We start from the raw sequence: 13793 nt of genomic DNA on the forward strand, positions 1-13793 counted from the left end.
AAGCTAATGAGTCCCAACCTCATTATTCAATTCTATGCGCAAAAGAATTAGCGTCCAAATTTTACGTACATAATCTAAATCTCTCACTTCCTGATGTCATTTTATATAAAGGAAGCGTCGCATGGTTACCTCCACGTGGTGTTTTCTGGGTAACGCAGAGAACTATGCAAAATGGTGAACATATATTTTTCCTCAGTATCTCTAAAGTAACCACGACTTTATAAGATTTTCCATGTGAACACCAGATAAACACCAGTACCAAATTAACTCGGGCGAAGCCGTATATATCAGCTAGTAGTTATATATGCGCAAGGCATTTGTGACGCTGAGATGTGATCCAACCACAGCTGTCGAATCAAGACAAAGTGAAAAATTCTCGCCATGATGTTAATCAGCGTGATCTGTAAATAAAAACTAACAACATAAGGGTAAATAAAATTGCATAAATATGCAAAAATGATGCAGAACAACTGATATTCACTGGTATATGGAAGTGCTATACTCCTGATTCAGGCCCTTCGTATCCAGGAGAAATATCCATCGCAGTTCTTTCTTTTCAAGGGCCTTGACCCGATCTCCTCCTCTTATAGATGGAGGAACTCTATCAATGACACCGAATGGCCTTCATCCTGAAAGTGTCGTGGAATCGGGAGATCTAATTTCCCTGTTCGAATTATGCTTTTATGTTTTACAACCCTGCTCCTCATCTCCATAGTGGTCTCGCTAACGTATTGTAGTCCGCAAGGACATGTTATCAGACATATCACGTAAGGTGAGGAGCAGGTGTACCGATCTTTAAATTTGAAAACAGCATCTGTTTGAGCAAGGAAAAAATGTATCGCCCTTCATGATGTTCCCACAGCATGATCATCCCAAACATGGGTAAATGCTAAGCCAGCGTCCCCTGTCTGGGACAGATCTCCTTCTCAAACAGTGAATGCACCAATTTATCACGCAGGCTGGGACACTGTCTATAGGACATATTCGGTGGGCTGCATAATTCATCAACATTACTCATTAGTTCTAAAAGCAGGGGACAGCGCCTGAGGAAAGAACTGTATTGGAGAGCTGGGGACAGATCTGAGAGGATGCGGCTGAGCCCCGGCAGCTGAAGGAAGGTGAATATGTTGTGTTTATTATTTTTTACACCACTTTCCTTGTTTTTCAGGGAAGGGCTTATATTCAAAGCCTCTTCCCTGAAAAACAATTGCAGGATGCCGGCAGCTGGATCCCCTACCGCAGCTGTCATCTGTGACAGCTGTGGTAGGGAATTCTTTATTCCCCGCAGGGATGAAGAATTCCTTTGCTGCATCTGTCACAGATGGGGCAAGTGCAGCAGGGAATTCCTTTCCCTTGCATGGATTAAGAAAACATCTGCCGCATGCAGCAGATGTGTTCTTCATCCCCGCGGGGATTTAGAATTCCTTTGCTGCATCTGTCACGGATGTGGCAGGTGCAGCAGGGAATTATTTTTCCTCGCAGGGATGAAGGAAGCACCTGCCACATGTGGCAGATGTGTTCTTCCTCCCTGCAGGGACACGGCAGCGGCATACAGGTAATTATTTAACTTTTTTTTTTTAACACTAAATTTCTTGTTTTTCAGGGAAGAGCTTATATTTAATGTTCTTCCCTCAAAAACAATTCAGGGGTGCTGGTAGATTACTGTCTTCAATAGAGCCGCCAGCAGCAGTCACGGCTCCATTGAAGACAATGTGTGCATTCCCTATGGTGCACGCATGTCCTATCTTTGCAGGCACACGTCTGTAAAGCACGAACATGTGACCACACCATAGGGAATGCATTAGTTCTAACAGAAGCTTGTTTTGTGCGCGCGTATGCATGCACAAAAACACGCTCGTGTGAAGCCACCCTAAGGCTGCATCGCTTTTTCGAATTAGTGGGAAAAATTATCCAAAACTGTCTAAAAACACATAGTAAACGTGCGGCAACACATATACAACAGTTTTTTGGGTGCAATTTGCACCACAGAGTTGTTCTATTTTGAATAGTAAATCTGCCCCACTGTGTTCTAAAAATCAATTTTTCATATTAGATTGATGTTGATTCAATCTGCTGCTCCGCTTTTGAATTTTGCGCTGCACATACTGAAAACCACATTTGTATGTTAATATGACATATTTTGATGTGCACATTAGATGGTATTTACTACAAAAATGTTTTCCCATTTGTGTTGTTTACCATGGATCAACAGCATAAGGGCTCCTTCACGCTGGCGAGAGAAAATTGTGGCAATATCGCATTTTTGTTCATGCGATTTTTCTTGCGCGATAAAGGACAATAGGAGTAGCTAATGTTAAAAATATGTCAAACTGCACGAACATCGCAAGTTTATGTGTTGCAACACGATAAATTGGAGGCTCCATAGGGAAACATGGCAGAAAAAAATTGCCACACGCAGAAAAATTGGACATGCTGTGACTTTTAAATCCCGCCAAGCCAGAAACCTACTGCACACTGTTGAGGGGCAAAAACCCTGAAACAGCTGTCTGTGCATGGATTCTGGCTTGGTTTTCTATTCCCAATCATTGTTTTAAAGACTTGTTTAACCCCTTCATGATGCGGCCCTTTCTTTTTCCATTTTCATTTTTTCCTCCCCTCTTTAAAAAATACCAAAATTCTTACATTTTTTTAGGTTTTTCCACTTTTCTGCAAATAAAAACCCTTTTTTTTTGGAAATCTTTTTTTTTTTTTTTTTCTAAATTGCTGCATTCAAAGTCCTGTAACTTTTTTATTTTTTGATGTATGGAGCTCTGTGACGGCTTATTATTTGCGAGACGAGCTGTAGTTTTTATTGGTACCATTTTGGGGTACATACACCTTTTTTGATCACTTTTATTGCATTTTTAGGGAGGTAAAATGCTAAAAATTAGCATTAAATTAGCTACTGCTCTGCCATGCCTTATCGCTTATACAGCGATCTCAGGCACTGGTAACATAGGACGCCAGTGTCTGGCATCCTGTTACCATGGCGAGAGGTCGGGCTCTCGCGATAATATCACGAGAGCTGGCCGAAGACACAGAGGGAGAGCGCTCCCTCTGTGAACTCTTTCCCTACCACGATCTACTTAGATCGCAGCAGGGAAGGGGTTAACAGCGGGGGGGGGGGGCGCATCTCCGATGCCCCCCCCCCCTCCCCCGCTGTTGCAGCAAGACGCCGGCTCCCTCTGCGGGACAGCGTGGGATCATATGTGATCTCGCGCTATCCCCAGGACGTAAACTTACGCCCTGCAGCGGGAATGGGTTAACGGATGCGGCAATACTAAATATGTATTTTTATTTTATGATTTTGATTTTTTAATTACAGATATGGCAAAAGGGGGGTGATTTAAACTTGTATTACTTTTTTTTTCACTACTAAAAAACTTTATTGATCTTTTTTTAACTTTACTTTTAAGTCTCCCTGGGGGACTACAATATGCGATGCTTTGATTACCCCTGCAGTCTGACGTAATGCATTACGTCATACTGCATTCTGACAGGCAGCCTATCAAGCTACCCTACGGGGATGGCTTAATAGGCAGTCTCCCAAGGCAGCCCTGGAGCCTTTCCGAAGACCCGCGGCTGCCATGACACCTGCACGGCTCCCCCGATCTCACCGCGGGGGGGGGGGGCATACGGGACCCTGGAACATTGTTCGGGGGCTTTAAATTGTCAGAATTGACAGTGGCATTTAAAGGGTTAATAGATGTGGATGGCTGATCGCGGCTATTGCCCGCAGGTGTCAGCTGTAGTAAACAGCTGACGCCCGCGCTGTATGCAGAGAGACCACCCACGACCTCTCTGCATACATAGCCCGATGCTCCAGGACGCAAATGTTTGTCCTGAAGCAGTAGGGGGTTAAATGGTCTGACATTGATTTGAAGGAATTCTGCCAACCAATAGGTGGCGCTGCAGAAGTATTGTTCCATGTTCCTTATTTGCATATATTTCCCAGAGGAACATGCATGACCTTATAGGTCTCCTCAGTCACCTTCTAAGTGTCTCCACACACCTTCTAGGTGCTCTCCGTGGGGAGAAGCGATACACCTCCTGACCCAGGACAGAAAACATCGCAAATGGGAAGAAAGCCATTGAAAAGCATGGGTTTCATAATTCTGTATTTTCTCCCACTCTTGCATCACTCAAAAAGTGCACAATTTTCTTGCAAGTCTGAAGGCAGCCTTACTCTATTGGAAGGTCACATTTTTTTGGGGGGAAGACATTTTTTCTAATAGGCATTCCATTGCTAAGATGTACCAATTAAGTTAAACTAAAGTTATATAACAAAAAGAGCGATCAAAAAAAAGCATCACTTTCGTTTTATAACAGCATTTAATGCGGCAAAAATGTCAGAAAGGAATTGGTATATTTTAGAGAATGACTCCCATTTACAAAAAAATTTGTGTGACCCCTAAAAACCAAGTATAGCCTGCAGGAGAGCCCAGACTTTTAAGAATATTTTAGCACTTAGGCCAGCTTCACATTGGCGAGGGCGATATTGGGCTGTGATTCGTGATCTGATTTTGCCCTCGCAATCCTTCTGAAAATCCCTCGATGCAAGGAGTTTTACATGGAAACAGCGTCACATGACTGCGGGGCTGAAGGAATCCCCTGACGTGGCTGTCTCAGCTGGGGCAGGGGATCACAATTTTCTCCGACTGTTTTCAAAGGGGCTGGCACAGCTGCCACTGACCCATTGAAAACAATGGGTGATATCTAAAGATGAGCGAACACCAAAATGTTCGGGTTCGCGTTATTCGAAACGAACTTCCCGCGATGTTCGGGTGTTCATTTCGAATAACGAACCCCATTGAAGTCAATGGGCGACCGGAACATTTTTGTATTTCGCCGATGCTCGCTAAGGTTTTCATGTGTGAAAATCTTGGCAATTCAAGAAAATGATGGGAACGACACAGAAACGGATAGGGCAGGCGAGGGGCTACATGTTGGGCTGCATCTCAAGTTCACAGGTCCCACTATTAAGCCACAATAGCGGCAAGAGTGAGACCCCCCTCCCCCGCACTGTCAGCATAACGATCGTTCTCCTCTGCCACAGCTGTAACAGCTGTGGCAGAGAAGAACGATGTTAGCCCATTGAATTCAGTGGAGCCGTCAATACAGCCGACTCCACTGAATGCAATGGGCTGCCGGCGATCGCGGGATAAATTGTCGTAAAGGGGTTAAATATATAAGCCCTTCCCTGCAATTCATCCAGAAATGTGTAAAAATAAAATATATATATATACTCACCTGGTGCCGGCAGACGGAGTTCAGCGCGGCAGGCTGCAGTTCTCCTGAACTGCTCTGAACAGCTGTGAGTAGTATTCAGCAGCCGGGGATTTAAAATCCCCGCCTGCTGAATAAGATGCCTCTGATTGGTCACAGCCTGACCAATCAGAGGCCAGCCCTCACTCACACCCATTCATGAATTCTGATTGGCTATTTTTACACATTTCTGGATGAATTGCAGGGAAGGGCTTATATATTTAACCCCTTTCCGACAATTCATCCCGCGATCGCCGGCAGCCCATTGCATTCAGTGGAGTCGGCTGTATTGCCGGTTCCATTGAATTCAATGGGCAAACATCGTTCTTCTCTGTCACAGCTGTTACAGCTGTGGCAGAGAAGTAGGATTTGTCTTCTATATGTTCTCAATGGGGTTGGCGCTGCTGCCGCTGGCCCCATTGAGCGCATATAGAAAAGATTTCTCAGGGAAGAAAGTTAAAGTAACCCGAACATCCGAACATCGTGTGGTGTTCGTTACGAATAACGAACATCCCGAACACCTTAATATTCGCCCGAGCATCAAGCTCGGACGAGTACGTTCGCTCATCTCTAGTGATATCGCAAAAAGATAGGACATGCTGTGATTTTTTTTTTACACAGGATCACAGGAGAAAGAAGCTGTTGAAAATCATGCGTTTTCACTCACTCTCGCATTGCAAGAAGATTGCACAATTTATCACCAGTGTGAAGGCCCCCTTAGAAGGTTAAAACAAGATCTAGGGACTAACACCTGTGGTAAAAACACTGTAAGACGCAAATATGTTAGGCAGTATTTAGAGAAGGTCTCACATGAATGGATTTGAATTGTGATCGCTGTCTGCGCAGTCGATATGCGGGCATTGAAATGCACGGACGTTTGCTGGTTCACTCACACATGCAGGTAGAAACTGTGGATTCGCAAGCAGAAAAAAAATTGCAGCATACTCTGTTTTACCACAGATTCCGTGCATATGAGCCCCTTTAATCTTTATGAATGTGTTTGATCCGCGGTGCGTACGCAATTCACATTGTATATGGATATGGATGGAGAATCGTGCGCAAGACCAATCGTTGCTGGGAGACCAGATACAAATGGTATGAAGAAAGCAGGAATTTCTGTGCAGACAATAAAGCCATAAAACTGCATCACATTTGCATACAAATGTCATTTTTCACATACATGAAACATGAATCATTAAACCATTTACGCCTGAAATCTGACATTAAAATTCAGCATGCGGCCTAAAATTTGCAACTTTTCTTTTTCTGCTTCCGTCACCACTTTTGTATTCTTTCTTATGAAGTTTATTTTAGTGATGCAATCATGACAGCCATGACCCATCAGTCATTTCAATTACACTCCAATCTATTCACAAAGAACGAACTCTCATTCAGTTTTAAATTTACTGCCATCTTGTGGTCAAGTTTCATTACTACAGTTATTATCACTGAGAATGTTATGTACTGGTGTTTTAGTGACATCTGCTTTAGTAACATCAGTTTAAAAACTGAAAGCATCCAATCCAGGCTTCCATATACCAGGAGACTTCATATTTCATGTGAGACCATTATTATATTGTATATTTAAAGCAATAATTATTGATAAAAGCAGATTTCAGAGGACATGTGCCTGAGCTAAAAGATGGAATTGTATATGAAATGGTTTTGTAGCACTTCAGGAAATATAATTCAATGTAATATAGTGGTATACCAACTCCACGGTTTAATTCTTTTAGCAATGTCCTACACAGCGATATAAGTAATGATTATTCCACCACTTTTATTTTGCCAGGAAGTTAAATAATAAAAATAATGTGGTTAAGATTAGAGATAAGCGAATGTACTCGTCCGAGCTTGATATTCGTGCGATTATTAGGGTGTTCGGGATGCTCGTTACTCGTAACGAGTACCACGCGGTGTTCCGGTTACTTTCAGTTTCCTCTCTGAGACGTTAGCGCGCTTTTCTGGCCAATTGAAAGACAGGGAAGGCATTACAACTTCCCCCTGTGACGTTCAAGCCCTATACCACCCCCCTGCAGTGAGTGGCTGGGAAGATCAGATGTCACCCGAGTATAAAAGTCGGCCCCTCCCGCAGCTCGCCACACATGCCTTATGACTTAGCTGAGGGAAAGTACTATCGTGCTGGAGCTGCTGTAGGGAGAGCGTTAGGAGTTAGTGTAGGCTTCAAGAACCCCAACGGCCCTTCTTAGGGCCACATCTACTAGTGTGCAGTACTGTGTTAGCACAGTATTTTTTTTTTCCAAAATTGGATCTGCAGAGCATTGCGCCCTGCAATAGGGACAGAAGTAGGGGTTAGGCAGGGAGAGTGTTAGGAGTTAGTGTAGGCTTCAAGAACCCCAACGGTCCTTTCTAGGGCCACATCTATCCGTGTGCAGTACTGTCCAGGCTGCTGTTAGCAGTGTTGCATTTTTTTTTTTTTCCACAAAACCGGCTGTGCAGAGCATTGCACCCGGCATTAATACTACAGGGATAGAATTGTGTAGGCAGGGCCAGAAGACATACATTATTCATTGAATAGACGCAGTTTGGGTGTTCCTTGTAAAAAGCAGGGAAAAAATTCTATTTGGCCTGCCTGTGTCAGTCCTAAGGGCTCTGGGTACGTGTGTGCTGCGTGGAGAACGTAAAAAAATCAGACACAACCAGCTACGGTTGAGTGCAGCCTTGCGCCAATTTCTTTCCTGCCTGGGAAATCAAATCACTGGTAATACAGCATGCTGAGGGGTAGGGGTAGGCCTAGAGGATGTGGACGCGGCCGAGGACGCGGAGGGCCAAGTGAGGGTGTGGGCACAGGCCGAGCCAGTGCGGTGGCCAGGGGTAGAGGCAGGGCCAGACCGAATAATCCACCAACTGTTTCCCAAAGCGCCCCCTCGCGCCATGCCACCCTGCACAGGTCAAGGTGCTCTACGGTGTGGCAGTTTTTCACAGAGACGCCTGACGACCGACGAACAGTGGTGTGCAACCTTTGTCGCGCCAAGATCAGCTGGGGAGGCACCACCAACAGCATGCGCAGACATATGATGGCCAAGCACCCCACAAGGTGGGACGAAGGCCGTTCACCGCCTCCGGTTTGCACCACTGCCTCTCCCCCTGTGCCCCAACCTGCCACTGAGATCCAACCCCCCTCTGAGGACACAGGCACTACCGTCTCCTGGCCTGCACTCACACCCTCACCTCCGCTGTCCTCGGCCCCTCCAGCAATGTCTCTCAGCGCAGCGTCCAGACGTCGCTAGTGCCACCGTTTGAGCGCAAGGGCAAGTACGACGCCACGCGCCCGCACGCTCAAGCGTTAAACGTGCACATTGCAATATTGATCAGCCTAGAGATGCTGCTGAGAAAGTACAGGCTTATAAAATGGAAGAATCTGTCTCTAAATGGCCGCTAGATACAAAATGGAGCATTATAAGATGTAAATAAGCTTGTGTGTAGTGAAACAATTATTCAAGCAGAAATAACTTTACAGCAGTATATTCGGTACAATGTGTAATGATGTGTCTCTCTCTGTTCTTTTTCATGAGTACCAAGTCTGGACAACAGTTCTTATCAGGAAAAGTCCTCCCACACCTGCGGAGAAACTTGGACAAGGGAACTGACTGTACTACAGCGAGCTGAATAACAAAGGGAGGACCAGGGAGGACGAGATAACGCTGAAGCTTGAGAACATAAATATATTCTCACTAAACAGTGCATGATTCTAATGTTTTTTCTAACCCAATGAGATTAACCCCCGTGACTAATGGCGTATTCATTTTCTGTATTAGAACTATAGTCAGTCAATAAACTTTTCAGTGTACGCGCCTTAAGCAGAGTGGGCTGTATATACTTGCGGCGGCCCATCTCTACATATCTGTGAGAGCTAATTACTATGAATCAGATAGTTTTTGGCCTCTCTGATGCATCCAGGTATGAACTGATTTGGAACCCAAGGCTTGAAAGGTTAATGTGACCGGTCATGTGTAACGGTCCTTAACACTGCCGTATAGGCTTGTGAAAACGGAGGCTTTCAAAAGCATGATGGCGGCGGCTGCCCCGCGCTACTCGGTTCCCAGTCGCCACTACTTTTCCCGATGTGCCGTCCCAGCCCTGCACGACCACGTCTCCCGCAACATTGTACGCGCCCTCACCAACGCGGTTACTGCCAAGGTCCACTTAATAACAGACACGTGGACAAGCACAGGCGGGCAGGGCCACTATATCTCCCTGACGGCACATTGGGTGAATTTAGTGGAGGCTGGGACAGAGTCAGAGCCTGGGACCGCTCACGTCCTACCCACCCCCAGAATTGCGGGCCACAGCTCGGTGGTGGTATCTGCGGTGGTGTATGCTTCCTCCACTAAAGCACCTTCCTCCTCCTCCTCCTCCAACGCAACCTCTGTCTCGCAATCAAGATGTGTCAGCAGCACGTCGCCAGCAGTCGGTGTCACGTGGCGTGGCAGCACAGCGGTGGGCAAGCGTCAGCAGGCCATGCTGAAACTACTCAGCTTAGGAGAGAAGAGGCACACGGCCCACGAACTGCTGCAGGGTCTGACAGAGCAGACCGACCGCTGGCTTGCGCCGCTGAGCCTCCAACCGGGCATGGTCGTGTGTGACAACGGCCGTAAGCTGGTGGCGGCTCTGCAGCTCGGCAGCCTCACGCACGTGCCATGCCTGGCCCATGTCTTTAATTTGGTGGTTCAGCGCTTTCTGAAAAGCTACCCACACTTGTCATACCTGCTCGGAAAGGTGCGCCAGCTCTGCGCACATTTCCGCAAATCCCACACGCACGCTGCCACCCTGCGGACACTGCAACATAGGTTTAATCTGCCAGTGCACCGACTGCTGTGCGACGTGCCCACACAGTGGAACTCTACGCTCCACATGTTGGCCAGACTCTATGAGCAGCGTAGAGCTATAGTGGAATACCAACTCCAACTTGCGCGGCGCAGTGGGAGTCAGCCTCCTCAATTATTTACAGAAGAGTGGCCCTGGTTGGCAGCCATCTGCCAGGTCCTTGGAAAATTTGAGGAGTCTACCCAGGTGGTGAGCGGCGATGCTGCAATTATTAGCGTCACCATTCCTCTGCTATGCATCTTGAGAAGTTCCCTGCAAAGCATAAAGGCAGACGCTTTGCGCTCGGAAACAGAGCCGGGGGAAGACAGTATGTCGCTGGATAGTCAGAGCACCCGCCTGTCTATATCTCAGCGCGTTGAGGAGGAGGAGGAGCATGAGGAGGATGAGGAGGAGGGGGAAGAGACAGCTTGGCCCACTGGTGAGGGTACTCATGCTGCTGAGGATGCCTCTCTCGTGACCCTCGCGTTACACGCATTCTGGCCACTACGGATTACTGGGTGTACACACTACTCGATCCACGGTATAAGGAGAGCCTTTGCACTCTCATTCCCGAAGAGGAAAGGGGTCGAGAATGATGCTATACCACAGGGCGCTGGAGGATAAACTGATGGTAAACTTCCCATACGACAGCGCTAGTGGCAGAAGGCGCAGTTCCGAGGGCCAGGTAGCAGGGGAGGCGCAGAGATCAGGCAGCATGTACAGCGCAGGCAGGGGAACATTCTCCAAGGCCTTTGCCAGCTTTCTGGCTCCCCAGCAAGACTGTGTCACCGCTCCCCAGTCAAGGCTGAGTCGGCGGGAGCACTGTAAAAGGATGGTGAGGGAGTACGTAGCCGATCGCACGACCGTCCTCCGTGACGCCTCTGCCACCTACAACTACTGGGTGTCGAAGCTGGACACGTGGCCTGAACTCGCGCTGTATGCCCTGGAGGTGCTTGCTTGTCCTGCGGCTAGCGTCTTGTCAGAGAGTGTGTTTAGTGTGGCTGGGGGAATCATCACGGATAAGCGTACCCACCTGTCAACCGACAGTGCCCACAGGCTTAGGCCTCCTTCCCACGAACGGATTTACGCCGCGTAAATTCGCGGCAAAAATCCGCTGCGTGGCCCCCTGCTATTAGGTTCTATTGAACCTAATAGCACAATGCTCACGATGCGTAATTCCACCGCGGAATTACGCACCGCGATTTCTCCCGTCCTCACCCGCAGCATGCTCTATTTGCTGCAGGTGAGGACTGGCTGTACGCGCTGACGGCTACCATTGCAGTCATGGGAAGCCGTCCGTTCACGCTATCTCCCGCTGTAACCAGCGTGAAAAAACGCTTCCCCACCTACCGCCGCAGCGTCATTTGACGCGGCCGGCGCGTCACGTGACACTGCCGGCCGCGTCACGTGACGCGGTGGGCATGTCACACGACGCGACGGCGGTGGGCGGGGAAGCGGCTTCACGCTATCTCCCGCAGGTAAGTATAGGGGCTCTGGGGGGCGCCGTGACGTGCTTCACTGCGTAATATTACGCGGCGGAGCCCGTCACGCTCGTGGGAAGGAGGCCTAACACTCATCAAAATGAACAAAGCCTGGATTTCCCCAGACTTCTCTTCTCCACCAGCGGACAGCAGCGATACGTAAGCAATACGTAGGCTGCACCCGCGGATGGAAGCTACGTTCTCTCTCACCATCCAAAACGGGGACATTTCTGCTTCATCAATCTGTGTCTAATATTCCTCCTCCTCCTCCTGCTCCTCCTCCTGAAACCTCACGTAATCACGCTGAACGGGCAATTTTTCTTAGGGCCACAAGGCTCACTCATATAATTTTTCTAAACAATTTTTATATGTTTCAATGCTCTTAAAAGCGTTGAAACTTTAACTTGAACCAATTTTTCGTTAAACTGGGCTGCCTCCAGGCCTAGTTACCACTTAAGCCACATTAACCAAAGCGATTAATGGGTTTCACCTGCCCTCTTGATTGGCCATGGCCAATTTTTCTGATGTACATTAGTACTGTTGATACAGCAATTTTTGTGGGCCCTCGCCTACAGTGTAATCAAATGAATTTTTAGCCCACCTGCATTACAGCTGACGTTACATCCGCTGTGTTGGGCAATGCAATGGGATATTTTTGTGTATCGCCAGTGGGTTCCAAGGAGCCACCCATGCTGTAGGTGCACACGGAGTTTAACCTACATCTGTCCACTTGTAAAGAACCCCAGTCTGACTGGGGCATGCAGTGTGAGCCGAAGCCCACCTGTATTAAGCACAACATTACTACCTCAGCTGTGTTGGGCAATGCAATGGGATATTTCTATGTACCGCCGGTGGCTTCCTGGCACCCACCCATGCTGTGGGTCCACAGGGAATTATAAATGCATCTGTTTCCACTTGTAAAGAACCCCAGTCTGACTGGGGCATGCAGTGTGGGCCGAAGCCCACCTGCATTAAACATGACATTACTACCTCAGCTGTGATGGGCACTGCAATGGGATATTTTTATGTACCACCGGTGGGTTCCAGGGAGCCACCCATGCTGTCGGTCCACAGGGACTTCACAATAGGGAGTTGTACCTGCCTGTGTCTATGAATTAAAAACCGCGGTCTGACTGGGGCATACAGACACCTTGACAGAATGAATAGTGTGTGGCACATAGGTTCCCCATTGCTATGCCCACATGTGCAGCTCCTGATGGCGGTGGCACAGGATTCTATTTCTCATTGCTTCTGTACAGCATTGTGTGCTATCGCCCCGCCCCTTTTAAAGAGGGTCGCTGCCTAGCCGTGCCAACCCTCTGCAGTGTGTGCCTGCGGTTCCTCCTCATGGCAGACGCACTTCTAAATAGACATGAGTGTGGTGTGGCATGAGGGCAGCTGAAGGCTGCGCAGGGACACTTTGGTTTGCGCTGTGGGGGGGAGGGGGGGCGGTTGGGCAGCATGTAAGCCAGGAGAAGTGGCAGCGGAGTGTCATGCAGGCAGTGATTGTGCTTTGTTGGAGGTAGTGTGGTGCTTAGCTAAGGTATGCATTGCTAATGAGAGCTTTTCAGAAGTAAAAGTTTTTGGGAGGGGGGGGCCCACTCTTGCCGCTATTGTGGCTTAATAGTGGGACCTGTGAACTTGAGATGCAGCCCAACATGTAGCCCCTCGCCTGCCCTATCCGTTGCTGTGTCGTTCCCATCACTTTCTTGAATTGCCCGGATTTTCACACATGAAAACCTTAGCGAGCATCGGCGAAATACAAAAATGCTCGGGTCGCCCATTGACTTCAATGGGGTTTGTTACTCGAAACGAACCCTCGAGCATCGCGATAATTTCGTCCCGAGTAACGAGCACCCGAGCATTTTGGTGCTCGCTCATCTCTAGTTAAGATGTATTTAATATATTTATAAAATATTTTCTTTCTATGTTTTTCATAAAATGTTTTCTGAACTTCAAAGTGGCCCTAATGTAATAATTTTAAATGACCTTTGACGTCGCCAAGTGCAGTATTGTGTAAATTATATAATGGCTGTGATAATGCCTCCCTGCTGACAGTATATACCTGAGGAAGGGTCTGGTACAGACCTGAAGCTACTTAAGTGTTTGGAAGTGATTTGTTTATCACACTATAAAGGGGTTATTTTTCATATGGCTTTTGAGTCCTTTCATATTGGGAAATTGGTCAATTAGTTGTAAAATGCTCTAGGGAGTTTACAA

This window comes from Eleutherodactylus coqui, chromosome 2 (genome assembly GCF_035609145.1).
Source record: "Eleutherodactylus coqui strain aEleCoq1 chromosome 2, aEleCoq1.hap1, whole genome shotgun sequence".
Classification (NCBI taxonomy): Eukaryota; Metazoa; Chordata; class Amphibia; order Anura; family Eleutherodactylidae; genus Eleutherodactylus; species Eleutherodactylus coqui.